Source organism: Myripristis murdjan, chromosome 21 (assembly GCF_902150065.1).
Source record: "Myripristis murdjan chromosome 21, fMyrMur1.1, whole genome shotgun sequence".
Classification (NCBI taxonomy): Eukaryota; Metazoa; Chordata; class Actinopteri; order Holocentriformes; family Holocentridae; genus Myripristis; species Myripristis murdjan.
The window spans coordinates 8,187,501-8,214,068 of record NC_044000.1 but is presented as its reverse complement, the minus strand read 5'-3'; positions in this window follow the sequence as shown (position 1 = coordinate 8,214,068).

Here is a 26,568-nt window from a genome sequence, read left to right as displayed (position 1 = left end):
CGTGGTGCTTCTGTAGAATGCTGAAAGTAGCCTTGACAGAACGAAATCCACATCTAAGCTTTGATTTCTATGACATGGGGCAAAGTTTCATAGCAGCTCAGCCTCTTCTCAGATTCCTTTAAAGTCTAAAGTAGCAGAGTGAAGTCTACAGCAGTACAGTGGCTCGTATTTTCACTTCAACTTATGTCAAACCACTTTATCTGAAGAAGAGGTCAATGTTTGACCCTGAATATGTCTCCAATGACAAAAACAAGCTCTATTCTGAAGACAGTTTTCATGTAAAGGATTGAGAATTCTCCTTCCATTTGCCATGCAATGGGGAGTAAATATCAGCCATCATTTATAATCATTTAATGAGGGTGCTTACTAATTAATGATCTTTGGGATTAGCCTCACCATTGGGTAAACTCAATTTACCATCAATAAATATTGGTTAGCCAGGATGCAATTAACTCACAAAATGTTATCTCACTCTCAATTTGTTCTTCAAAGTGGTGAGCAGCCAACAGCACTAGGCACATGAGTTGTGCATCATGTTATTACATGGGACCAAGAGGACTGCAGTCCAGCCTGACATCTTGGACAAGCCATCTCAAGCCATGTGCCATGGATTGAGAAGAATATACAGGTTTTTGTTCCAACCAAAGACAACACCACTAATTAGTTCCCCCTCTCTGCTTGAAGGTGTGCTAATGGCTATATTCAGTCAGAATCAGCAGCTATATTCTTTGGTTAGAATAAAAACTTTCAGACTCTGAGCCCAAAGCACAGGTTTGAAACCCTTGTTTTGGACAGTGGGGTTGATCCCAAAAAGTCCTTGTCTCCATGCTGCCCAATTATCATGTCCCATTTTGAAAACTGCAAGTCGTTTGAAAGCTGTAAACAAGAGTGAGAAGAGCCTATTCAATATATATATATTTTTTTTAAACTAAGAAGAATTTCTGTTTTTAGAAGAGACACTGTTGTGCCCACTGCTTAAGTACTGCATGTCAATTTAATTTTCAGTCCCAGGCTTTTTGTCATTCAAGAACCTTGAAAGTGACATCAGCATGAAAGGCTTGGAGCCGGTGGGTGTCAGACACATGGGTACACTCAGACTCTGATGCACTCTATCATTATTGTCATCATGTAATGCAATCTTAAAATTTGTACCAGACAAAGAAGTCCACTGCTTTGCATTTACATAATTCACTTTCTGTAACTCTAATCCAAAAGTTAAGATTGAATTCAACGTAAATCCATATTACACAACAGTTCCTTATAGCAGCTTTTCTTGCAGTTGGACACCTTGTCCTTCCATCACTATGTCTTGGACCAATTGGGAAACAGTGATATATCTTCTTGTTTCACCGACTGACACCGGTTTATTGCTGCAATCTGCATGTGGATGGCCCTGACACTTTTAAGGACCGCTGATGACATGTGTCGTAGGCAGCACCAGCCTCATTAAACTCTGAGAGACCCCTGGAGTTGAGGCCCACGAAAAATCTGCTGTCTCGTCCTAATTGGATTTCCCATCTTAGTGCATGGCGAGAGGACACAGCCAGGGATGACATGGGGGGGAGGCATTTAAAAGGATAACAGAGAGTGGTTAAGATCCCTGCACGAGTGAACCAGGGTCAGGCATGTAGAGATTATCTTTCTTGTATAACATCGAGGAGCCCCGGAGTACTTAATCCTGCCTATAATCCCTACTTGTTTCACCACTCTGATTTCTGAGACAAGTTCCTTGTGAGCAGAAGGCAAAGTGCAACATGCAGAGTTGCAGAAAATGCCCTAGGGTGGCACTCCCAACTGTTGTAAAATATGTTTGTTTTTTTTGGTTTTGTTTTACGATACTATTTTAGAATGCAGTCAGCATCCACGGCCCTCTCCGTCTTCCCTAAAAATTTAAAGATTGGCAATGAAAGTGCTGCGCACACATTCAGGAGATGTCTTTGGATGCTAGCTGCTCCTGCAACCCCATCAAGGCATCATTGTTTTAAAACATATCAGCACATGGCAAGCCTCTAGGCAAAAGAAAATGAGATCTTCCTCCTGCTCAATATTCTCAAGGCACAGTCAAGAGCCAGAATGTAATTCAAACTCTGTTCACTGTCACTGTGAGACAAAGCACTGATCCTAAAACAAATTCTGTCCAACAAGTCTGCTCCTGAAGAATACTGAAGTCCTTATGTTTGTCCAGTATTCTCATATTTGAAATGCTTTCCAAAGCATGTTTACAATTAGGTGCAGAATCCTTTTTTCCTTGTTAATCCATGTGTCAATACATCCTGAAGTACTAGGCTGCAACAACCCTGATCGAAGGTCAATCAAATTCCTTATCCTCTTGTGCTTTACCTCTTTTTTTCTGTTCTTCATCTTCCCAGCTATATCTTTTATGCTCCCTACATTCAAAAAGATTTTTCAGCAGATCCATGTGTCTAGTTTGGAATCATACTTGGCAATTATACCAATTTCCCCAGTGGCGGTTCTGCCCATGTTGCCGCCCTGGGCGAAATTACTGCCTTGTGCCCTTCTGTTCTAGGCGTGGAGCAAGAACTTCCAAGCGATAACGGCCGCTACCGGTGCCCCTCTGGCGGCTACACGCGCCCCTCCCAGAGCAGGGGCGCCAACACCTGCACAAATACCTTTTTTTGGAAAAATACTTTTTATATGGACAAAATCTTTTTTGCATAAAAAAAAGCCACCGGTCAGCATCAGTCGAGCCGGCCGCGGCACCGGCTTGATGCTTACAGGTGCCGCGCCCACCCGGTCAGGTCTGCCGGATCTGACAGGTGAGCAGCACACACATACTGCCATCCTCTCATTATAAATCAACTTTTGGGCGTTTTTTCAGGGCATTTTCAGTGGAAAAAATATTGTCTTATATTCAGATGAATACGGTAATAGAAAACTGCTTTGCAGCGAGGATGATTTTTTTTTTTTTTTTTGCGCTCATGCCGCCCCCCACGTGACAAGAAAATATGCCGCCCCGGGCGGCTGCCCGCTTCGCCCATGCCTAAAACCGCTACTGAATTTCCCCAATATTTATGGCTCTTGTGTTCTGTTGCGCACAGTTTTTTTCCCCCATAATTTAATCAAATTTAAAATCTGCCCGTTTACTATATTTGTTAGTAATGGTAACAAATATACTATCACTGCTGCTTCCATGTGGCCCCAAACATGTAGTCTCCATGGTGACGTTACTCGTTACATATGGCCAAGTTGTTTTGTGCAAATACAAAGGACAGCTATAAGCATCACAAACAAGAGAGAGTAATTAATACGGTGCAGAGAATGATGTCATATTTGTTGCTATGCCGCATGATGACAAAAAAAAAAAAAAAGATTGTTACAAATCACTTTTTTTTTGTTTTTTTGCTTTTTTTTTCTTTTTTGTCTATTTTATATCAGCATGCCGGCCCTGAACCGATACTTGTCATTGTGTTAGACACATTTTTATGTTTTCAAGGTGGAAATGTTGCCACATAGAATACAACAGATTCAGACGAACCTTCTGGGTCTCTGTCGCAGCATCATGGGAGCCAGGAATATACAGTATAACAGAAATTAAAGACTGACAGAACAAACATAGCACCTGGCTGACAGTGGAGATTCATGCTGCATCTCCACACCGCAAATCAAAAGTGTGGAAGAACTTTGGCTTTAATAATTTAGAAGGTAAAGTTGAGCTAGATGTGAGCACTGCTGTATGCAAACTGCCACGGAAAAGTCAAGTATTGCGGTAATGCAACCAACATACAAGCACATGTTGCCCAAATTAGGTTAATGTTGTTGTTTTGTTTTGGTGATTGATTCAATCTTTAGGCCAGCAAAAAATAGTAAAGTAAAACTGACTGATATGCCAATGATAATTGTCTTTGGAAGTATGATTCAACAATATTGTAAAGTCAAATCGCAATACATATTCAGTTAGCACCCGAGTATCATGGGCTGTATTGTATCAAGAGTCCCTGTCTATTTCCATCCCTACAAATAAGCATTAACTCGCTGACCAGAAGTAAAAGGGATGAAGTTAAAAAAGGAACCAAGGGTACTTTCACACATTTAGCTCTTCGCTTTGTTGCGATTCAGTTGCTACAAATGCTACAACTGTTGCAATTTTCAACAGCGGTCCCAAAGTTGTAATCAAATGCCGGGCACAGCAAACTGTTCCCTCATTGGACAGAAATCTTCGTGGAGGGATTTGCCTCAGAGCTCTTTGTTTTCCCACAGAGAGATTTGTAATGACATCAACATACTTTAGCTCTGATCTGACCTTTGAAGATCATCAGCTTTCTGGTTTGTGTGTGTGTGTGCGTGTGTGTGTGTGGTTGCAACACAGTCTCATAAAAATTACATTCCCATACAACTAAACTGCATTCTCAATTACGTTTAGAGGGAGACAGTGAGTTGTTTCAGTTGGTTGAATTGATTGCGTTCTCATTGCAAACAAACCACCCCAGGGTTCGATTGGAAGCAAGCCGAGACCACGCTTTCTTGTCGATCTCAGCCCGCTTGTTTTGTCCTGCATCCGAGTGAAATTCACACAAGCCCCAATGAACCGATATTTGGGGGGAAACACTCCTGGTTTCAAAAAAGTAAATAAATAAATATAACTGCTCCCAATGAGCCAGGTGTGAAAGCACCCTAAATGAATGCTCCACTTGCTCTTAAGGAAGATAAAATCATTCATCATGAAACTGTATGTGGCTTTTTCTTCCCTGTAGAGTTTTTATTATTTATTTATTGTTTGTTTGTTTTTCACTGTCTCATACTGAAATGAAGCACAGCCCAGCAAAAGCTGAAACCTTTAAATCAGAGCTCCTCGATGAGGACCCCAAGATACACTGCAGTCAAAACACAAAACACAGTTTCTTCAGTATGTTAGAAAAAAAAATCATATTGTAAATATTTTGACAGACATTGAGATTGTAATGTGATTCACTGTTTTTCACTTTTGCATCTTAATTTTTATTTTCACCAAAAAAAAAAAAATGTTTGCTGCCAAATAAACATACTTCTTACTGTAGTTCTGGTGAAAACACAATGTGTATGCCAGCACATCTCTGTAGCACCACTATACTTCTTTTAAAATGCTATTTTGTCACATATTTTACATTTAACACAAAAAAAAAAAAAAAAAAAATGCAGCCCCTGCAATTTGGATACTGCACTTGACCATACGGTAATTTCAATAATATTCAATTTAACTGAATATCTCTAGTTTGGAGGAGAGGAGGCACACAGCTGCTTCACCAAACCATTGAAAATAACCGGGACTCAACAAGCCTCCCATGTGATTTGGGCCATTGAGCACAGAGACTGCATGCATTTTTAGGGATGGGAGGCCTTGGTGAACATTTATTTGTAAAGCCAGCAGAGGTAGTGCCATGCCTTTCTCATTGAGCACTGAGATTTAAAGGACAACAAGGGCAGAGGAATCTGCACAAGGTCCGAGCATAAAGCTGCAGTATCAAGACCATTTCCTGCAGGTAGACATGGCTGGATATGCTGTGGGGATGTTTCGGTGGCTGCAAAGGGTTAAAGGTAAAGGGCTAAAGGGTAACCTTCAAGGAGCAACTTGTATGCAATGCATTCTATGCAATTGGCTGTGCTTATGCTTGAATTGATTCATTGATTTTGACTTCTGAATGACTGAATGACAAAACGGTATAATGCCAAGTGTCTACTGCGCAGATGTGTAGAAAAGCTTCACCAAGGCTATGCAACCAATTTAATATATTTCTCCATCTTTCACCCAGAGTTGAAATACACTTCTAATAATTATAAAACATTCAGGTTTATAGTCCAAAATTGCATGCATTTCGAGGAGTGGGGAAGAGGATCGATAAATTTGCCCCGGGCTAAATTTCTCTGGTGGGACTTCGAGGTTGAAAAGTGATGCAGAACCCGCGGCAAAAAATCAATACCGCTGTTGAGTCACACTCACACACACTCACACTCACACTCACACACACACACACACACACACACACACACACACACACTGCATAAGAAACCGCATGCACACCAACACGCATTTCACACCTTCATCTATGGGTAGGCGCACAATGTACAGACAATGCGGATAGATATGCTGCCGTGCAGAGACATTTCTCAGCCGCAATTGAAGCCCAAATCGACAGCGTGAGGGCTGCTAAAGCCACGCACACCAGGAATAATAACGAAATTACTCTCCTTTCAGTATTTTGCCAGCAGTAAAAAAAAAAAAAAAAAAAAAAAAACAAACTCTGTTGTTACTTTATAGATCTCCTGGGGGTCTGCATCCTACAAAATGCTGTTGCTGCCACTCTGATGTGTATTGAGTCGTTACTTCACTCAGCTGACAACAGGTCGAAAAGCACAGGACGCTCACTCCCGCTCTCTCTCCCATGGCCACAGTAAAGTTAAGCAATTAATGCACCATTAAAGACAGGCAATCGCAGCACAATGTTTCAACGAAATGTTAAGTGCTTGTTATTTCCTCGACGTCGTCCCGGAGGGTGGTGCACAGACGCTGGTCAGTGCACTGCGTTGGTTTTCAGAGATACTTTTATCAGTTCAGACGGGAATCATTTTAGTGCTTATATTCCCCCGTACTCGACGTGATATGAATGAAATCTGGCCACTGCGCCAGTGTGCGGCTCTTTAACCAGCACATTTAGTCTGGACAGCTACCGCGATAGATCTCTCTCATTAAAAGATGATTAGAGGACGCTTTAATGTCAAGAAAAAATGAACTGAGTGAAAATGCAACTTCGTCGGGCTGTCACCAATAGATTGACATGTAGGCTGTCAAACCTCTCCCGCATCCCTATCCAAAGTCGTGCGCGTCAATGCGCATAACTGGGCACCAACCTGCACAGAAGTTTTGAGCTGTATCGGAGCTCGTGCTGATGTACAGTTATATCTTAAACGCTTGCTGAATTAATTTTGCATGAATTCTCTGTCAAATATTAGCAATAAATCTCGGGAAATGGAGCCTACCTTGATGGCCTTTGTGGACTGGCATTTCACCTGGTGCGAAACGGTGGCGGTTTGGTTCATGTTGGGACCCCGACACAAACAGTCCTATCCAAGTCAGATAAAACACCCGGGGAAAGTGGCCAAGCGCCTGGAAATCGTCTCCTCGGCAACTCCGCGTGAGAGGATGCTGCGCTTTCGGCGACTCTGTCTTTGTGGACGAATGATGCGCGCAACCGCATCTGACAACTATCTACCTTGCGCAGCGGCTGTGTGCCTCCAAATGACCGGTGCTGGCTGGTAAACAGGGAGAGAAATTTTTTAACGGGGTGGCTAGGGCCACAAAACCCTAATATATGGTGAAGACCTGCCACCAAAATTTCACAGCCTGCTGATATCCTCTGAATGGAGCAATGACTGCTGCGATCTGACCACTGTGATACACTTTCCACTGAAATCAACAAACTAAAACCTTGGAGAGCATACTGTTTGCAAGTGTCTCGTGATGATACTTATTTTTACATGTTTTACACTGTCCATATGAAATTTTAATGATTAATGAGTCCATTTCAGTCCTTACAGTCCAATGGGGGCAGGGAGTTCTCCTCTACACCTTACCCATCATATCATGTATTCATGTGGTGGTAGCTGAGGAGCTCGGTATGATCCCACCATTCAATCCCACCATCAGGGGACATCATCATCCCAGTCGCTGAAACAGTATGCCATGAGGATGTTACGCCTCTGTTTAAATCACTTAGTTTGTGTTAAATATCAGTCCTTGCCATTTACTACTGTAACTGTTTTATTTTGTTTTAAGTTTGCACTACGTACTAGACTAAGGCTACGTTTACACGTAGTCGGGTTTTTTGAGAAACGAATATTTCCCTCCCTCTGTTTTCCAAAATAACATCGTGCTCACAGCATAGTTTTCAAAAAAGTTTTCGTTCACGTCAAACCGCATAAATACGCCGTCAAGCGCCATCATAACTACGCCAAGGCTATGGGCAGCAGTATAGGAAAAAGGAGAAAGCCATGTAAACCAATCAGATGGCGCATAATGTGACATCAGCTGCCTAAAACTCTGTTTTTCTCTGTTTTTCTCAGTTTACATGCAAACGCGAAACGGGAGTTTTCCTAAATCTCCACTCTGGCCGGAGTTTTTAGAAAGAATCGTTTTCAGAGGCGAATTCGCCGTTTGCGTGTAAAAGAAGGGCACAAACTAAGGGAAATGTCTCTGTTTTTAAAAATACCCTTGTATGTGTAAACGGGCCCTTAGTAAATCTGATTCTGAATCAGAATCTGAATCAGATGAGTTCTCAGTATATAATTAGTGTCTAGAAACAGGAGATGCCTCTTGCAGGTGAGGCAGGTCATTGCACACAGGTGTGTTTATTTCTCAATCAGCAGTGCTTAAGTGGCACACATCAGTAAAGCACTTCCTTGTAGTCTGAAAGCCAAAAATCCATGCGTGTAACAATTCTACAAAGCACACAAAGCAACATGACAAAATAAGTGACAATAAAACAGTTAAAAGTGTGTTCTTGTAGCACTGTGACCCCCCCCCCCCCCCCCCCCCCCCCCAACACACACACACACACACACATACATACACACACCACCCCACCCTATTACAAAATCAAAAAGACATTTCACTATTGTGTATTTTAGTGTACTGTTAAAAACATTGAGCCTGCTTGTGTTCATGTTCATTAGCCAACATTTCCCAGACTGGAGTGCAGTCATTGTTTAACAGCATGAAGACAGTAGTGTCATGTGAAAGCAATGGCCTTGAGGAAGCCGTCGGTACCAAGCACATCATGGTCATTTGTTGAAGAGGGAAGTATTTTTTGCACCAAATAAAGATAAAATTTAAAGGGTTTTGTGTGTGTGTGTGTGTGTGTGTGTGTGTGTGTGTGTGTGTGTGTGTGTGTTTTAATTTGATAAAAATGCTTGTCCTGAGCAGTGGTTATTCTACCCTGTCCTTGATAAAATGCTAAATAAGTTTGCAAGTATTCAATTTGAATAGTGGCCCTTTTCAGGGGTTACATTATTGATGAATTAACCTGTAAAAAGTAATTTAATGTTGTTGGTGGTTCAGGTAGTGCCTTAACTAACAACTCATACACTGTTTAAAGTTTAAATCATTAAAATGCATCATTGTTGACAAGGTTTGACAAATTATGAATGTCTTAAATTGTCTAATGCCAGTTAAAAGGTGTGATAATTTTAAGTTTGTCACAGATTGCTTTATCTGCTGATGGTAATATAAAAAATTATAGCCCATTATGATTCCTAATGGTGCATTTAGCTAAGCTTGTACTAAGCTTGGTGCTCATTTCATTGTTGCCTGAGTAAGTAGGGAGAGTGACCTAAAATAGTGACTATATGTCTATAGTGCCATGCAATTCTGAAAAAAAAAAAAAAAAAAAAAAAAAAAACACTGGACAAAACGCAGATTTTCTGGGCCACCCCAAACTAAACACTGGTCCCAGCCTGGCCACCCCATGAAAACTGTCTGGCTTCATATAGCATATAGCATAGATTCATATAGCAGTGCCTCCCTTGGACCAATGAAATGGCTCTATACAATTCATTTTCCTGCATAAAGAGAGAATGTCAAAATGATTAGAATTAATAGACCTAAAAAGAAATTGATCATAGGCTACATTCATACCATTAGGTTGTATACTTTTTCAAGGCATATATCCAAAAGCATCTTGTGTTAAGCACAGCTTTTTTCTGCACCAACTCCTTTATTATGAAATGAACACACACATACCTGTCTCCCCCGAAAGAGGCGCTGACACTGACAAAGGCCGGATGGATGAAAACAGTTTGTCAGACACGATGTACCCTGTTTCCAGCATTTTTCTTTGAAAAGATTAAGTAAGCCTTTCATCTCGCCAACTGAGTGTGACCCTGCTTTGGTTGCACTATATGAAAGACATAAAGGCAGATCACACACAAGACGTCCTGGGTGCAAAGAAGCATCCACATTTGGCTATGATCTCCACTCTCATTACCGTTACAGGGTATTTATCCTGATGGGTAAGTGATTTTGATTTACCTGGAGCATATGGTGGCTGTGGTAGCCAACCTTGGGATGTTTTTTTCTTGTGTTATCTCCTGGCATCTGAGTTATAAACAACCTCAGCTTACCTATGAAGTTTGTACTCTGACGAGCTTCCATGTGAAATACGCAAGGCATCCTTGGCGTCAAAAAAAAAAAAAAAAAGACATCATTTTTCAAAATTTCCAAGTCTATTGTATAATATTTGCATACAGCGTAACCTGAGGACAGTGAATAATTTTGAGGACTACTGGCCTGCAGAGTGACACAGTGCATGAAGAGGTAGAAGTGGGGAGAGGTGGAATGGTGTCACAGAAACTTTCAATAACACAGAAGCTTTTAGCAAATCTTAAGTGCTTGTGCAGACCTGATTGTAATCTGGAAAGACACATCATACATGTTTTTTGATGACTCCATCAAGAGGGTAGGATATGGAATCTCATGTGACATTTTATATTTTACCCACTTTGCCAGATGCATGTTCATGATTAGCATGTTTTGGTCTGCTGATGGCTTGACAGGCAGACCAGTCACACCCAGTGCTGACCTGAAGGCCTGTTCCTCAGTCCCAGTCCACAATAATTATGCAAATACAAGTGCATCAAGGAGACTCATTATATCATCATGCATAACACAACAGACCTAGTGTGCATTAGGGCTGCAACTAATAATTATTTTCATTATCTATTACTGTAACCTTTTTTTTTTTATTATTATTAATCAATCAATCACTTAGTATATTAAGTATCATACATGATGACAAATGCGTATGCAAAGTTACTAGGGTAAAAAGTGGTGTCTTGAAATTGCTTCAAGTTTGACCAACAGCCAAAAACCCCAAAGTATTTATATTATAATGACAGGTACAGAGAAAAATCAGCACCCCTGAAGCTGTAATTAGCAAACATTTGGAATTTTGACATGATAAATGGCAAAAACAGCTACTTCATTATCAATATGGTAATCAGTTATTTTTCTGCTGATTGACTCATTGTTTGGTGAAAAAATCTGTTCAGCAGCAGTGTGCATCTCACTCAGCGTGCTCAAGTCCAAAATCCTGCTGCTCGCCATCTTGGGGTGTCATGTTGGTTTGAGCCCCTACAGTCCAACCTCAACAGGATTCACGTTAATTTAGTCTTTTCATTTGTAGGACTTTTATATCGTGTCATCGTGTCGCTTAATTTTCAGTACTTAAAAAATATCTGTATGCCCTGTAAGAGAAGTGTGGGTCAGTTTCAATCTTGATTAATTACTCATGACTAGAACTCCATTGTTCAGTAATAACTCACCCCGCAGACTCTTCTCATAAATGACATTTCAGAATTATTATATAGTCTTTAAATTTGTGAAATGAGAAATAGGTTGATTGAAAGTCTCATTCATAAAAGCTATTGAAATGGTACATCCTAGATAGTCAGATCGAAGTCCTCTCAATGCCAGCGCTCCTAATTCACCATTCACTGCACAATGGGTATCAAGAATGGAATTTTACATTGAAAAATACCCTAATCACAGAAGGGACGGTATATGGTGACACAATCTTATTACACTGCCAAGAGAAACTTTCAGTTAGAGGGGGAAGGCGCCGATATGAGGTGATTCTGCAGGCAGGGGAGAAATATGCTTCTTCATGACACAGTGAGTAAATGTGTCTGCAGTGGCCTTCAGAAGCTGATAAATTACAGTTGCACAGGCCTCTGGTGTCATGGCGTTTCAGCTTTCCCTCTTTGTGTAAGTGAAAAAAAGAGAGAGTGATTTTCCCTCCTCTTTCATCTGTCGTCCTTTTTGTTTTCCCCTTTTGTCTCGTTGCTGTTCTGCGCGTGTCTCCCCGGGTCCTGCCTTGGAGATAGTTATGGCTACGCATGTTGAGATATTAAGCGAGCCTCTGTATCAAAAGACCCGGTGTTAATTGAACAGTTGTTGCACATCTGTTTCCCATCATGCATTGTTATCTCCGGGTTCATCAGAGGGATGTTGTACACCACGCCCTACCCATTGCATCTTGAGAGGCTTTTTTGCCTTACAAGTGTCTCAGGCTGCATATCAATGTTCGTATATGCGGAAGAGGCCGAACGCCACAGAAGATGATTCATTTGTATGCAGTCCTCTCGCCTGGGAGTGTATTAGTGCACCATAGTGGCATATTCAAGTGGATTTAAGCCTATAAGCTTTGAGATAAACTGTAGGGTTGTAGATCCCTCCTTGCTACCACAGCAGGTACAGTATAGTAATTATTTTAAGCATGAGCCTGGCTAAAATACCATGACGTGTAAAGGCAAGTGCAAATGAGCCACTTGCATGTACATGTTCAAACTTTGTGATAATTACTTCCCATGCACAGAAGCGTATAAATTACCATATAAATTATTAGGCTGTGCAGTGTGTTGCGCATAAATGTGGCGGGTTGGTTTTATATGAGGGGGTGTGTGTACTGTAACTGAATCAACAGCTTCAGGTTCCACTCACTCACTTTCATCCTTTAATGCCTGAATAGGTGATGAATAACATGCGTATGTATGTGTACGTGTGTGCAGGTGGGTGTCGGGGTGTTTGCATATGCCGAAGAATGTGCATATGTGTTTGCGTGTGTGCGTGTGTTTGCTCCTGTTTGCACCTGTGTGTGTCTGCATCCACGTGTGCAAATCTTGTTTGAATCTGTGTTTTGGCTCTAATTTCAGTGATTTTCATATTTCTATTCATTACATTAAATTTTCAAAGGTGGCTGAAAAACCCCTTTGACTGATGAAAGCCTTTCAAACCACATTGGATTCACTGAAAAATGCATGGCCTTCAAGCTAAAAACAAATGACATTTTGGAGATAAATGTTTTTGTTTTGGGTTTTTTTTTTTTCACCTGACTGCTGTGAAACATTTGTATATGTCTACTTTATATTGGTGAATGAGTTTGTGTGTGCGTGAGTATGTATTTACATTTGTGTATGTGTGTATATACCTGAATCCACAATGCTCAGTGCTAGTAGTGCTTTTAATTAAATGTGTACATTGTGGAGTTTCATTCTTATCACTCTCCAATAAGCAATATTTCCTCCTTCCGTGGGCCATAAGGGGATGGCTACAGGTGATATGCATGACTGAGCATGTATATGCCCCTAATAGGTTCTTTGAATGGCTTCCAGGTTTTGTTCGGTCACTACAAAGCACCATTGTGTGCATAGCGCTCAATGCACAGTGAGTGGTGGATGAGGCTAATAGATTGGCAGTACCTGCAGGCGAGGCTGGATTCAGCCAGTTAAATAAAGGGTTGCCTCTTCAGCACACCAAGACAGATGAATGCTGAAGCAGTTCCTGAACGCACTGCATGGTATAACGAAGTGTGCACGTGTACAAATAGTGGCTAATGGATGTGTCATGTCTAACTGCTAATCAACGTTTGGCAAGATCTTTGAAGGCATGGTAAGCCCTGTTAAAAACAGGGGTATTCTTATTTAGTATTCTTCTTGGGTGCTACCTTCATCATCCACCAATTTTTCAGTTCTTAAAAGTCAATAATAGCAATAATACTGAGTTTTAGGTGCTGCGTTTTCCACAGTGATACATTCCAGCAGGATTTGGTGGGCTTTAGATAGCTTAGCTTTAGATATTGTACGCTTTGTAGTCATAGAGTTGGTGTGAGAAAATCTACATCATCATTAATTAAAGCTTAATTAGACTGAAGTGCCTTGTGAGCCTCTCACCTCTTCTCATATATCCAGGAACAGTGCAAAATCAGCAAGCCGTACTAAAAAGTTAACAGTCATCATTAGTCACCACTGTGTGTTGAGCCTAATGGACAATAAGAGGTGCAGCTGAAGAGTCAATCAAACAGGGGCGGGAGGAATCCAGTCTGAGGATGTGTTCTGATTGGTTCGCTCCATCCTGAGTGCTGGAGGAAATCAACCAATAGGCCTGTTTGTGCTTGGGGACCTCAGACTCTCTTAATTGGGTGCTTTCCAAATATGCCAATGAGAAAACATTTAATAAGAAATTACATATTTTAGTTTACCATACATTTAAGGTACTATTAACCTTTGTGTGGAGTGTGTACTATGTAAAACTAAGGCTAATCCGCAGTGGCCAGGGTTTGAATGCGGCCCAGACCCTTTGCTGCATGTCGTCTCCTCTCTGTGCCCTGCCTTACCTGTCTCTCTCTCTGTGCCCTGCCTTACCTGTCTCTCTCTCTGTGCACTGCCTTACCTGTCTCTCTCCACTGTCACTGTAGAAGAAAGCAGAAATGCCCCAAAAAATAATGTTTAAAAAAGTATTATTAGCCTGTCATGCAGCAACTTTCTTTATCGGGACAGTTTGGATCATTCAGTGTCTGACACACAGTCCAGGTGTTAAACAGGCTCTTAAGTGCAACAATATGTGGAGGCAGGAGATGAATGGCTGCCCTCTATATTAATAATATGCTGTTTTAGAATAGTGCTATGGGGACAGCATGCTAACCTGGTAATGGCTAAAGCAAAGTGTTCTCAAATGAAAAACCCGCAAATCTCAGCAAAGTTCAAATTTCAGTGGCATTATGCATTCAAATTGTCTAGTGTTTTATTCAGTTCATTTCAGAAAACACAGAATTCTTGTTTGATTCGCTCCCATTTCATTTAAATGAAGCTCACACACAGTGGTGGAATATAACAGTTTGTCCAGCTTTTTTGAAAAGAGCCCAGTTGTGAAGTAAAAATAATAAACTTCAAAGAATTCCATTATTGGAAAAAAAAAAATTGTTCATGAGAGTCAGTTTTCCACTTCCTAGAAATTTCCCATATGCCTAAGGACATGTAGGCTGACTGTACTTTCCAAGATGGCCTTACAACTAGCTTTTGTCACATCAGTCTACAGCCTTTTGTAAGTGCCTTTTGTAGGAAAATCCATTACATGCAGTGTATAGATTATAGTGTATAGATAGAGCATGTGTTGTATGTCCAACACAGCAAGGTTTTACAACTTTACAGGCTTTACCGCTGTGAAAACATGGTAGCTTTGACTAGCACAGTAAATGGCTAAAGGCTAAGAGCATGCACGCTTCTTTCTATCCCATATTTTGAGTTTTATAACAAAGTTGGTCTACTATTAACAAATGAAAATCATGGGATTTTGATTATAAGTTGTGAAATCTTTAGTGCCCCTGCATGACTTGCAAAATGGAAATGTGGGCAAACTGTAGCAAATGGCCCAAACATTCAAAATCACTGATATATGGTCCTTTCACTCCCTAGCACAATGCTGCTTAGAAAGAAATCACAATTCTCTTTGTACTCTATGTGATTCAAAACATTATACATTGTCAAAATTGTATTACTGCACTGACAACCAGATGGGTTAGTTCAACTCGCTGTTTTTCTATGTGTGGCAGTGAAGGGTTTTATTTGTGAAACCAGTGGACAATCGATGTGATTAATCATTTCCTTTAGTAGAAAATTAGACTTATCCAAATTCAAACATGCCCAGAGGATTTGATTGAACAGACTAATTGTCTTTTAAGGGAATTAATTAACTACATGTTCTCTGGGGACTAGATCACAGAAAACATGGGGGATTTGGTTTGCCTCAGTAAGATGACACTAGTTACGAGGCCTTGGAGAGACATTCTTTGAAGTCACACTTGTGCAGAGGATTGGACGGAATCAATTCTTTTCAATTTGCTTTGAAGGGGAAAAAGCATTCTCATCCTGCATCAGTCCATCAGAAACTCTGTGGGATTCTAATACTTGTCCTTATTTACTCTTTGTTTTGAAACCAATGGCAGGTAATTTGCATGTTTTGTTCAGTTGGCCTTACAATGTCTCTTTACCCAGGCATGTCGAGAGCACACAAAAAACATCCACCCAGACCCTTTCATCAAACTTCATACTGTGATTACTGTCTTTGATCACACCCCCTGCCCGTGAATATTGTGTATTTGTATGATGTGCTAACATGACTTTCAGCAGATATTTTAAACCGAATTTTACTTCTCCTCTGTCCCAATGCCTTTCTGACCTTTTCCTCTCTCTCCTGCAAGATCTAGTAATGAGGACGGAGCCTTGTGGAGGCTGCCGTCCCCACCTTGATTTCATGGGTCATCGTTTCTGGGAATTTCGCCTCTTGCCCATGCAGCGGACTCTAAATGAGATTGCAAGTCTTCTCTTCCCTCTCCTGGCGGTGCCCGGTTGGTTTGTCTGTGCGTGAAATGTGGGGCTTGGAGGCAGGATTACCTGTCCAACTCTTCATGGCTGCTGGCAGGAGGGTGCGATGCCAATTGTTATCCTGCAGACAAGAGTGTGACAAAGGGACTGTTAGGCACCTATACTGACACATGCGCTTTACATGGATTTGTGACTTAGCTGACAGCTTACCCTGCAGCTGGTACACAGAAAAACAAGACAACCCGCATTGTGTATTATGAATTGCTGAATCTGTTTATTTGCACAAGAGGGATAAGTACAGATGGCAAATATTAAGTCATAAAACATCAGCGGCATGCAGGTCAGGAGAGAGAGACTGGGCTCATGTAGAGGGTGAGTAAAGGCAGTACTGCTGTATCTAAAGGGAATGAAAAAAAAACAGTCGATACTGTGAATAACAATAATAATGAAGAAAAAGAAAATCTTCATGTAATATTAATCACTAATTGAAGAGTGTTGTTTAGCAGCAACCCACTAGGTGAGCTTAGGTCCTGCTGTGTCCTAATGCAGCAAACACCATAGATTTGCCGCTAGGGGTTTGTCTCAGAGTTGTACGCATGTGAGTTTTAATCACAGCAATGTGATTCAAGTGACTCTCACCCATATAAGATTAATAGGGCTTATGCAGTGAACTGAATTACTATTATTACGCTATATTACCTTCATTCTTCATCCATGATGGCTTCCATTCCTACAGGTGATGACACCTCCGTAATATACAAATGATGGACGGTGACTTCGCAAGCTTTACCACAGCGTACCTGGCCTTTCCCTTTTGACAATGATGAGCCAACTTAAAGGCAGTACATCATGTGGCTGAGTCACTGTCCAAGCCTTCAGCTCGGATGCACAGTTTCATTTACATTTACATTTACATGTCAGGTATTTGCTCAACGCTCCTATTCAGAATGACTCTCAGACAGGAAAGAGTTAGAGTTTGAAGGATCAAAGCCACAGCACCCAGACAGAAATATGGCACTGGTTAGTTTAAAGTTACACTAGATAAGATTTATTTAGTTTTATTTATTTATTTATTTTTTTTTTTTTTTTGGGTTGGGTTACCGTAGAGAACAGTATCCTATCAGCCTTGACTGAGATGCTGTAGATTTGCTCCTTTCACAAAAAAAAACATAAATTAATGCACTCTTAGCTTAAGAGTGAAATAAGAAAACTGTATTCCTCTAGCAGCAGTGACTAGCACACTATCCAGAGAAACATTCAATTTTTTCTCTCTCTTATCCCTTTTCTATCCTTTCGTATAAAGTGATCACAGACCAGTTTAGATGTTGTTTTTGACATGGAAATTGCCCTTTTAGCTTATCCAGCAGGTCATCAGTGTTGCGACACAAACAAGGCAGTGAGAATGTGGAAACCAGCCCTCCACAGCTCTGTTCCTTCTTCACCAATCTGTTCTCCTAATTATAGTAATACCCACCAGAAACCTCATTTCAACAAGCCATAATTTGGCAGAGCAGTCTAGCAAGCCAGTGGCATCGTCCTTATTTTCTCTCAAAATAAGATATTTGCACTTGCAGATGATGAATCCATGTGGTGTGAGGCCTTTGAGGACGGTGGAAAAGATGAGCAATCAGGTTTGGCAATTAGACCGTGAGCCAGTAGGACTCTCCTGACATTAACACTATCTGAAAAACATCATTACACACAATTAGTATGAGTGGGTATGGAATGATGAAAACTATTTTAATCATTATGATCTAATATGAGTCACAACTGATGTACCTCATACAAGCAACGTGAATACACAAATAGGTAAAAGCATTTATGTAAACTGTAAACATGTTTAAATAGAATAGAATAGAATAGAATAGAATAGAATAGAATAGAATAGAATGCATCTGAATCAGCCGAAACCAAAAACACATAACAATACATAGATAGATAGATAGATAGATAGAACTGATGTTTATAATTGTTTTAAATATAAACAATAATAATGAGAATAAAAAGCTTCCAAATATAACATAGCATATAGAAATAGTATATAGAAATACTATTTATGTATTCATTTTTAATTGGAATGCGTCTGAATATTTTTATTTGCATTTGTTATGAATCCCAACGGCCCATCACCACTGTTTTGCAGCATTAACATATGAGTGTGTCAGCTGATTCTCAAATACACAGATACAAATCAGAATGACTTCATTTTTATACACACACACACACATATATTCTATAATGTGGCACTGAATTTTGTGTTTGTTAATAAAAATAAAAAGAGAAAAAAAGAATGGCTTCATTTGCAAAGTGCAATTGGCAACTGCTGTTAGGATATATCAACCTCAAAGGAGCAAATGCAAACACATATATAATGCTGGCACATTTTACTCTCCGTGGAATGTGGAAAACATGTAAAAGACAGTAGATTATACATGCATATTTATCAGTCTCCATATGTATTCTCTTAAGAAATGTATTTAACTGCCACAATTGAAAATCTTGGCGTATTCTCCTTTGCATTTCCTTTTGTCTGCTGCCTCAAGTTATATTCCACGCTATCTTCTTTAATGGGGCAATTCATCTTTAAAAACAAATTGAGGATGACATTTTCTTTCTCACACAACAGGAACCATTTTCTTGGCTGAAAATGAAGCCTTTGCCTCCAAACAAACATATGCATCCGCCCACGTGCAAGGTCACGGCTCATTGTGGTCCACTCTTCCTCAAACAAATCTAACACTCTTAGGGGAGCCTTTCCTGGGGTTGTTTTTAAATGAAACCGTTCTCTTGCTTCCCGTACGACAGACAATAAAGCTGCAACGATGAGAAAAGTGCTTAGAATGAAGGCGAGGATTGCTCATGAAAAAACCATTTCAAGTGACTCTGTGACACGGGGTATGGAGAAGACAGAGCGAGTTGAAAAGGCAATAAAGTTGCTTACTGTGGGATGCTGACTAACAAGATGAAAAAAAGATCAGCTTGGGATCCCTCATTTTTCATTGCATGACAATTAGAACATGGTGCCTAACGCGCCACAGGCAGCAGCTTCCCGGCTTTATGCAAGCAAAGCACAGACATGTCAACAAATTAATGGTGCAGACATTACCCGGTAGTTATTTTCTTGCTCTCTTGCTCACCAGGACATGAATAAATGCTCCCTGGAGGCACAGTGGGATGTTCCTTCCATGATAGACCAGGGTGAACCAAGCAGGGACCTGCAGATCTATTTCCCACCGTTTGCAGTGACAGAGCCAAAACCCCAAGGCTCTGCCACCTCGTCATCCTCATCCATCTTTAGATTAATAATCTATAGCCTAATCCATCCTCTTACACAGATTAGATCTTGCTCTGAAGGAATCCCGGAGGAAATAACACGCCAGTGCCCCAAGTTGATCTGTGCAGCTTTTAGTGTTTTGTAACTATTCCAAAAATGAAACCCAGAAATGGCATAGAGCTCCTCTGTAAGTACAGTATTGACTTTTTCCATATTTAATGATATTACATGTTTTTACAAGAGAGCTCTCTTTTTATGCTTAACTCTTTTTTTAAAAAAAAGAAAAAATCTATGTAAGGAAAGTGCTCTGGGCTGTCCTTTCAGGGCAGAGACAGCAATGACTTACGTAACAAGTAAATGGATTGTGATGAAAAGACTATAGTAAAGATTTATATTACACAGTAGTTCAATAAAAAGAAATGATCCATAAGTTTGTTTACATCCTCTGCATGAACAGAGCTGGTCTTGAAGTAGTATTGCATAATATGCTGCTTGTTGTACATTTCCAGCATGGGCGCACATCGGGTCAAGATAATTTTCAGCCCTAAAAATATATGTAGTTTTGTTTATCTTTTAGAAGAAAGAGGAATATCTTCCCTGAAAGCCTGATACCTGATACGCATCAGTCTTTTTGCTAAAAGAAAGTGGAAGGGTCCGTTTTTCTCAAACGCATTTATCCAGCACTGCTGTGCCAATGATAACATCTATTCTGATTTGGATATAAACTTTGAACATTTGCTTTGAGGTAGATATTTGAAGCTTCTCAACTTTTTTATGTTATTCCAAATAAACCTTAACAGCAAAGACTATTTTTTTCTGGACAGAAAAGTCAAAATGTGGAAATTAGAGTTTCTTATTAAAGAGTAACTAAACCCCAAACCCAAACTTCTGTAAAGCCTGACCTCTAGTGGTGACAAGTAGGGTGCCTGGTCTCTGGTGGCAGGTGAGGTCACCATGCTTACAAAAACAAAAACAGCTGAGGGGTTTAGTTTCTCTTTAAACATCTTAAATTTTACACAACTTACAAAGGGCTTCTTTATAAGTCACTGATATTCATGCTACCTCAGAGGGAGTCGTCTGATTGGAGCACACGGCTGGCCTGCTGTAATTGTTCACAGTTGTCATACTGGATTCACTTTAGACACAGTCAGGTTCACTTGGTTCATGAATATGAAATATGAAAGTGATATAGGCTTGTCATTTTCACTTGATGGATTTGCTAAAAGTCTCTTGACTGAAATGAGTTCCAGAAAAGTAGCATACATATTCAAACAGCGTGACCATACCGCTGCATGGTTAGATTTTATTACAGTTAGCACATTGCAAAGTGTCGTATCTCAGTAATCACACATCGTGTAACTGGTCAAATAAATCAGTGCGAAAATGCCCAGTTTATGTTATTATTCAAAGTTAGGGATGGACTCTGTGTCATGTGGCAATGGCCATTGATTTGTTACTTGCCATAACTGATTCCCACTGAGCGATAAAAGATACCCTCGATGATGAAATTCACCAACACATTTCAGAAAAGATTATACATTTTAGATGAAGTGGCCCTTTAAAGCTTAATTTCTGTCACCCTTAGAGACATCAAGCTTTTGATCACAGGCCCTGAATAATTAACTACCCTTCATGGAGATCATCAAAGATTATCTTTTATCAAAGATTATCCTTTATAAACTAATCTCACTGCTCTAAAAATTAATATTTAAAAAAATAAAGACTAAACGCACCCCAGTGCATAAGCTGCTCCTCAGCGATGCTGAATGCATACTTCACATCTTGATGACTTAAAAATGTTAATACAGTACAGAACAAGCTGGGCACTTTTGTAAAAATGGAATTTATAAAGGATGGAAGTCTATATAAGGAAGTAAAAGCTGGTTTTTGTCTTGATTAAAGAGGATGATTCATTTCAATAACTTCCTCGCAGAGGAATCATTTTGGAGATTTAGGGAAGTTAGGAAAGTTATTTTTTGAGTATGTCATTATTAGTTTTCAGGTAAAAACTGTAACTCTGCTCCATCCACTTTAAAATATGAAATATTCACTGCTAAGCAAAACAAGTCACAATTAGTAATTAGTTAGCAGAACTATGACAAAAGTCAATTTTTTACAGGTAACATTTACTTACACATTCAAGGGCTAGAGAATATAAATTGCTTGACACTTATTTGGTCTTGTGGTCCTAACTTGAAACCAATGGGAACACATGTAAATCTGCAAAGCCTGCAAAGCCATGCTGTTGATAACCAGCTGGTAAAGATGACCCCACGACCACAACACCAAATCCTCCCCAGCTGAGAGAGAAATCCTGCACATGACCGACGAGTGATTGACTGGATACCTCCTCCTGTATTGCTGCATCTCATCAGAGCTGCATGTAAGTTGTAGCAGAGACGGTCCTGTGTGATTACCTGTGGCACTGACAGCTACAGTATCTCAGGCCAACAAGCCCCCAGTCGTCGTGGTTTAAATGTATTTTTCAGTAGTATGGGGGTATAAGGGTTGCCTCCCCTCTTTTGGCTACTTAATATGGGGGTTACTATATTATTCATCAAGGACTCTCACTAAAACTCAGAGCAAAGCTCAAGCAAGGATTAAAAGCCGCTGCATGCATAGCATTCAGAAATAGGGTGTTCAGAGTATAGTTAGCACTAAATAGATTCTTCCCTAGTTCATTTGGTTTAGTTCAATCATGGGGATGCATTTCATTTCTTTTTAGAAAGGAAATGGACTTGTCATTATTGTGGGATTCCTCTTAGAAATGGAGATGAGATGAACTTTATATACAGTCTGGTCTCCAAGCATAGCATTTTAAAATGCAAAATATGTGTACCATGCAAGAAAAGTGAAAGAAAATCATTTCCCCTCCGTGAAAGGATTACACGAAGGAGACTGGGCTGGAGCCAGGCTCTAGCCTGACATTGAAATAGTGTAGCAGAAAGTAAAGGTCAGGATGGTGGATGAGAGCGTACATATGGCTTCAACTCTGACGATATGAGTCCAATTCCAAACTTGTACAAAGCCATTTACTTCTGTGAATTTTCATTGATAGAAAGATTTTTCTTATTCAAATATAACCAAAATCTATCCATAATAATAAGGGTGGCCAAGTTTAATACATGTTAACCCAAACCTTCTCTGAAATCTTTTAATTTGTTTTCACTTAATCATGAGCTTTTCAAGTGAAGTTGGAGTGGTGTGGTCACTGCATGCTATTCTTACACAGTCCTTTTGTTGTAGATAAATGTACTTTGCACAGTTTTTGGGGCCAAAATATGCAATCAGCATTTCAGATTTTATGCTCATGCTTTATGCAAATTTTAAAATGGGCCCTGTTTATAGTGAGAAAGATAAACAATTAAGTCTGCTTTTTACATTTTTTATCAGGGGGGAAAATTTTTGAAGGAATATAATGGACTGTGGACAGCACTACCAAATGAAAGTATGGAAAACACTGCTAATGTTGAGCCATAAGCATGTGTGCATGTTCAGCTTTTCTTCAGGAGTAAGAGCAAACGCTACAAAGCTAGAGTGTTTTGACAAGTCCAGCTCCCTGAAAACACATTCCTGACATCAGTCAACACTTTTGTTAAAAGGAAATGGACATTCCATTTTTATCCAGCACTTTTACCTTAGGGATACTATCTGTTCTATTCTGGATGTTTTATTTCAGCGTTTGATTTGAACTAGTGGTTTGAAACCACTAAACTTTGATGTGTTATTCTGATTGAACTTTTAACAGTGGAGTGAAATCTTTCACAGGTGCCTTCCCATCTGCAGTATTTTGACAAGTTCAGATCCCTGGAAACACTTCGCAATGATTACTGTCCAGCAGTGCTGGTTGTTGACAACAGCTATAAAAAATACATTTCTCCTGGTTCTTAGTGTTCTTACTATGACTTAGAAAGGCAACATGAAAGCAGAATAAAAGAACGTCCAGTATTGAAATATTAATATATTGAATCTTGAAACTGAAATCACTTTTGCAGAGATTATGGTCTTTGTCAATACATGTGTCAAAGGGTAAGGCACATCAGTCTAGATTCAGCTGTAAGTCACTTTTGCTTCACTGCTTGACATTCGAACAAATATTGTGGTTTGCTATCTTACTCAGATTGAGTAAGAATTACTATTAAGTATGTAATTGTGGAGTAAACTGGATTTCTGATGTGTGCATTTAATAAAACTATTCAAAAATATTCAACCCTTTTGTGCTGTGATTGTCAACCATTTCAATCAGAAAATGGCTTATCAGCCCCGCAAAAAACTGTTCATCATTCAGCTGACATTCTTCTGCAGTCCGGTGACAGAGGATTCTCTTTCAATTGTAGTCACTAGCAAGGGTGCCCACTTGCTCCCACAGTTCTTCCATTATTTATTCAAGGTAACCTGTCGTGAACAGTGGATGTCCTGGCAGGGCTATCTCTCACCGAGGCAGGCTGATAAATAGGCCTTATCCAGTGCTCAATCAGGAAAAAGGTGAGCTTCTATCCCCTGCTTCCCTGCTTTTCCATGGGAGACCCCCTCAGTGTGTTCCATCTATCTTCACTGTTTCTGTATGAGGATCAGGTGTAGCTCATATGAAGAGTGCCAACCACTGCTTGAAATGCGAACTCATATTTCTCTCTGCCACTTCTAATGACACTATTATTCATTAATTAACCTGTTTCAGAAATACATTTCTGAGACAGGTTTTGTAAATATTGAACAGACCTGTGCAACTCTTACCATATCTTGATAATGTATTTAGTATTTTTTAGTACATCCAGTATCACTCCTGTAACAATAAACATAAAGTTACTACCATGATACCATGTTGTCTTCAATTTTATTAGTGTCTAGTTAGCACTTGTGACTGGTTCTTTGTAAGTCAGACTGAAAATGTATAGCTTAACAAAATATGTAGATTTGTAAATGTGTATGTTTTTACAAAATATTTTTACTGTATATACTATGTGGTGTCTGGTGAGGAAATGTGCCATGTGATTACCAGAAGAGGCTTCCTGTTGCAGACATTGGAGACACAATTCTATTTTAACATTTTCATATTTGCTTTTTTGGGGAGGGGGGGAGGAGGATATTTCAAAGGCTGTGCTGTGATCAGAGCTCCAATTTTCCAGCTGCCTTTCCCCCAGCCTCAGTGATTGTACTACTATCCTGATCTCCCCTTGTAAGTTTGACACGTCTTCACACAACATCACTCCATCACAGAAAGACGGGGAAGCCAAACTGTTCTCCTGAGCTTTGCTGTGAGGGTGGTTTAGCGTTCCTTGATTGTGACTGCCCTGAATGGGTAATCCTAAATTTAATTTTTGATGAGAACAACTTATCTTGTAAGACTCGAATGGAGGCAGCACAGCCCATAAAGTGGATCCATTTCGTCTTCTGTCAAGCTTTGTGCTTTACTTTATATTGTTGTTTTCTATCGAAAACGACTACAGAGCAAACAGCAAAGACTACATAATACAGTACCACAAAGTGGAGAGATTTGTTTGTTAAAAGCAGAGACAAATTATTGATCAAAGCATTTGGCACATTATAGCACATAAATTGAAGCTATAAACCCCTTTTATTTTTAATAAACTGTTTTATGACAGCTAACATTGATTGTTGCAGGGTTCACTTTATGACTGAGGTGCTACAGGGTTGATTTTATGACTAAATGTCTATGGATCTCAGTAGTGAAATAAATTACTGAACATCAGTTAATACTACGGGTAAAATATGTCCAGCTCTTGAGCAATGACTCACCCAGCAGGCGAGACAATCTAGCTGCTGGCAGCTCCTGAGCTCCTCTTGAGACCACCACATCTTGTGTCAGTGCTGTGTTCTCTGGCTGTGTCTGTGGCGAGCTACAGTCTGCCGCTCTTACACAACCACTCACTTCTCCCCTGCTCGATCAGTACACAGGGTCTGCAAGCCATAATTTAAGTCCTACATGGCCGCAATCTGAGTTGCTGCAGTTAATGGACTAACCCCAGTTTAGATCAATCTCTTATCAAATAAACACAGGTTCTACAGTATAGAAGAAATATGACAATTATGGTAATGACCATAATTATAATGTTTGGTCCTGATGATGATTATATATCCACATTTGCATAATGTGTGTGACTACTAAGACTACAAGGAAAAATAGTGTCAAGTTAGTTGAATACAACAATCATATACACCACAGAGAAATTATGTGTTGCCAGTTCCTCATTGTGATATTTTTTAAGCACAGCTTGTTGCAGCTGTCTCAGAAACATCCTTTTAATTCAGTGTTAGCGATTTTCGTTTTATTTGCCGAAACTGAAGACTTACACCATTCTGTATAAGCAGAGAAAGTCTCATGCCCATGGTGCCCATGAAACACAAGGTTATCGTCCAACAGCAGCATCTTGGTCAAAGAGAGGATGAATCAAAGGTTCCCCACTTGGTTTCTATTGATTATTTCACAAAGGTGTCAGCACCGTCCAAAAAAATATTGCTGCAGAGAACAGCCTTTCTATTCATGCCTCAATGCCTTGACGATTTAAAAAGGACTTGCCATTATATTTGCCTACCGCTTCTACAATATGTTTTACTGGCAATCACAGAAGATTTGAACCCTGGGTGACAAAGAATTGAGAATGTTCTCTAGGGTGTAATGGCATCTGTCAGGCTTGTTTGTGGTTCTTCAAGCTGTGAACATGCTTGTCTAGCACTGCCAAAGCAAACAGCTGTTATTTACTGCTTGTAAAAGCTAACTGAACACAAACACTGGACAGATGCTATGGTGTGCAGTTAATTCCCTAACTCCTATCACACATTATGGGATTACTCTTCTGTACTGGCCCCTTCACCCACAAAAATCATTCAACCTAACTTAAATTGCTTCTTTACGTTATGTTGGGAATGTATGCAGGTTTGCAATCACCTTACAGGCATTTAGCTGACACTCTTATCTAGAATGACGTACAACGACTGAGAAGCTGTCGCCTCAGAGTCTTGCTCAAGGACTCTTTGGCAGGACAGATGGCTGCTGATGGTCACACACAACCACTCACTGAACCTGTTATCAGGATGGTCTGTTTTACCAGAAGGCAACCTTTCAGCCCTTTTAGCAGTGGTTTTTTGATTAGATTTTTCTTCAAACTGTTAGGCAGTTAAACTTGTCA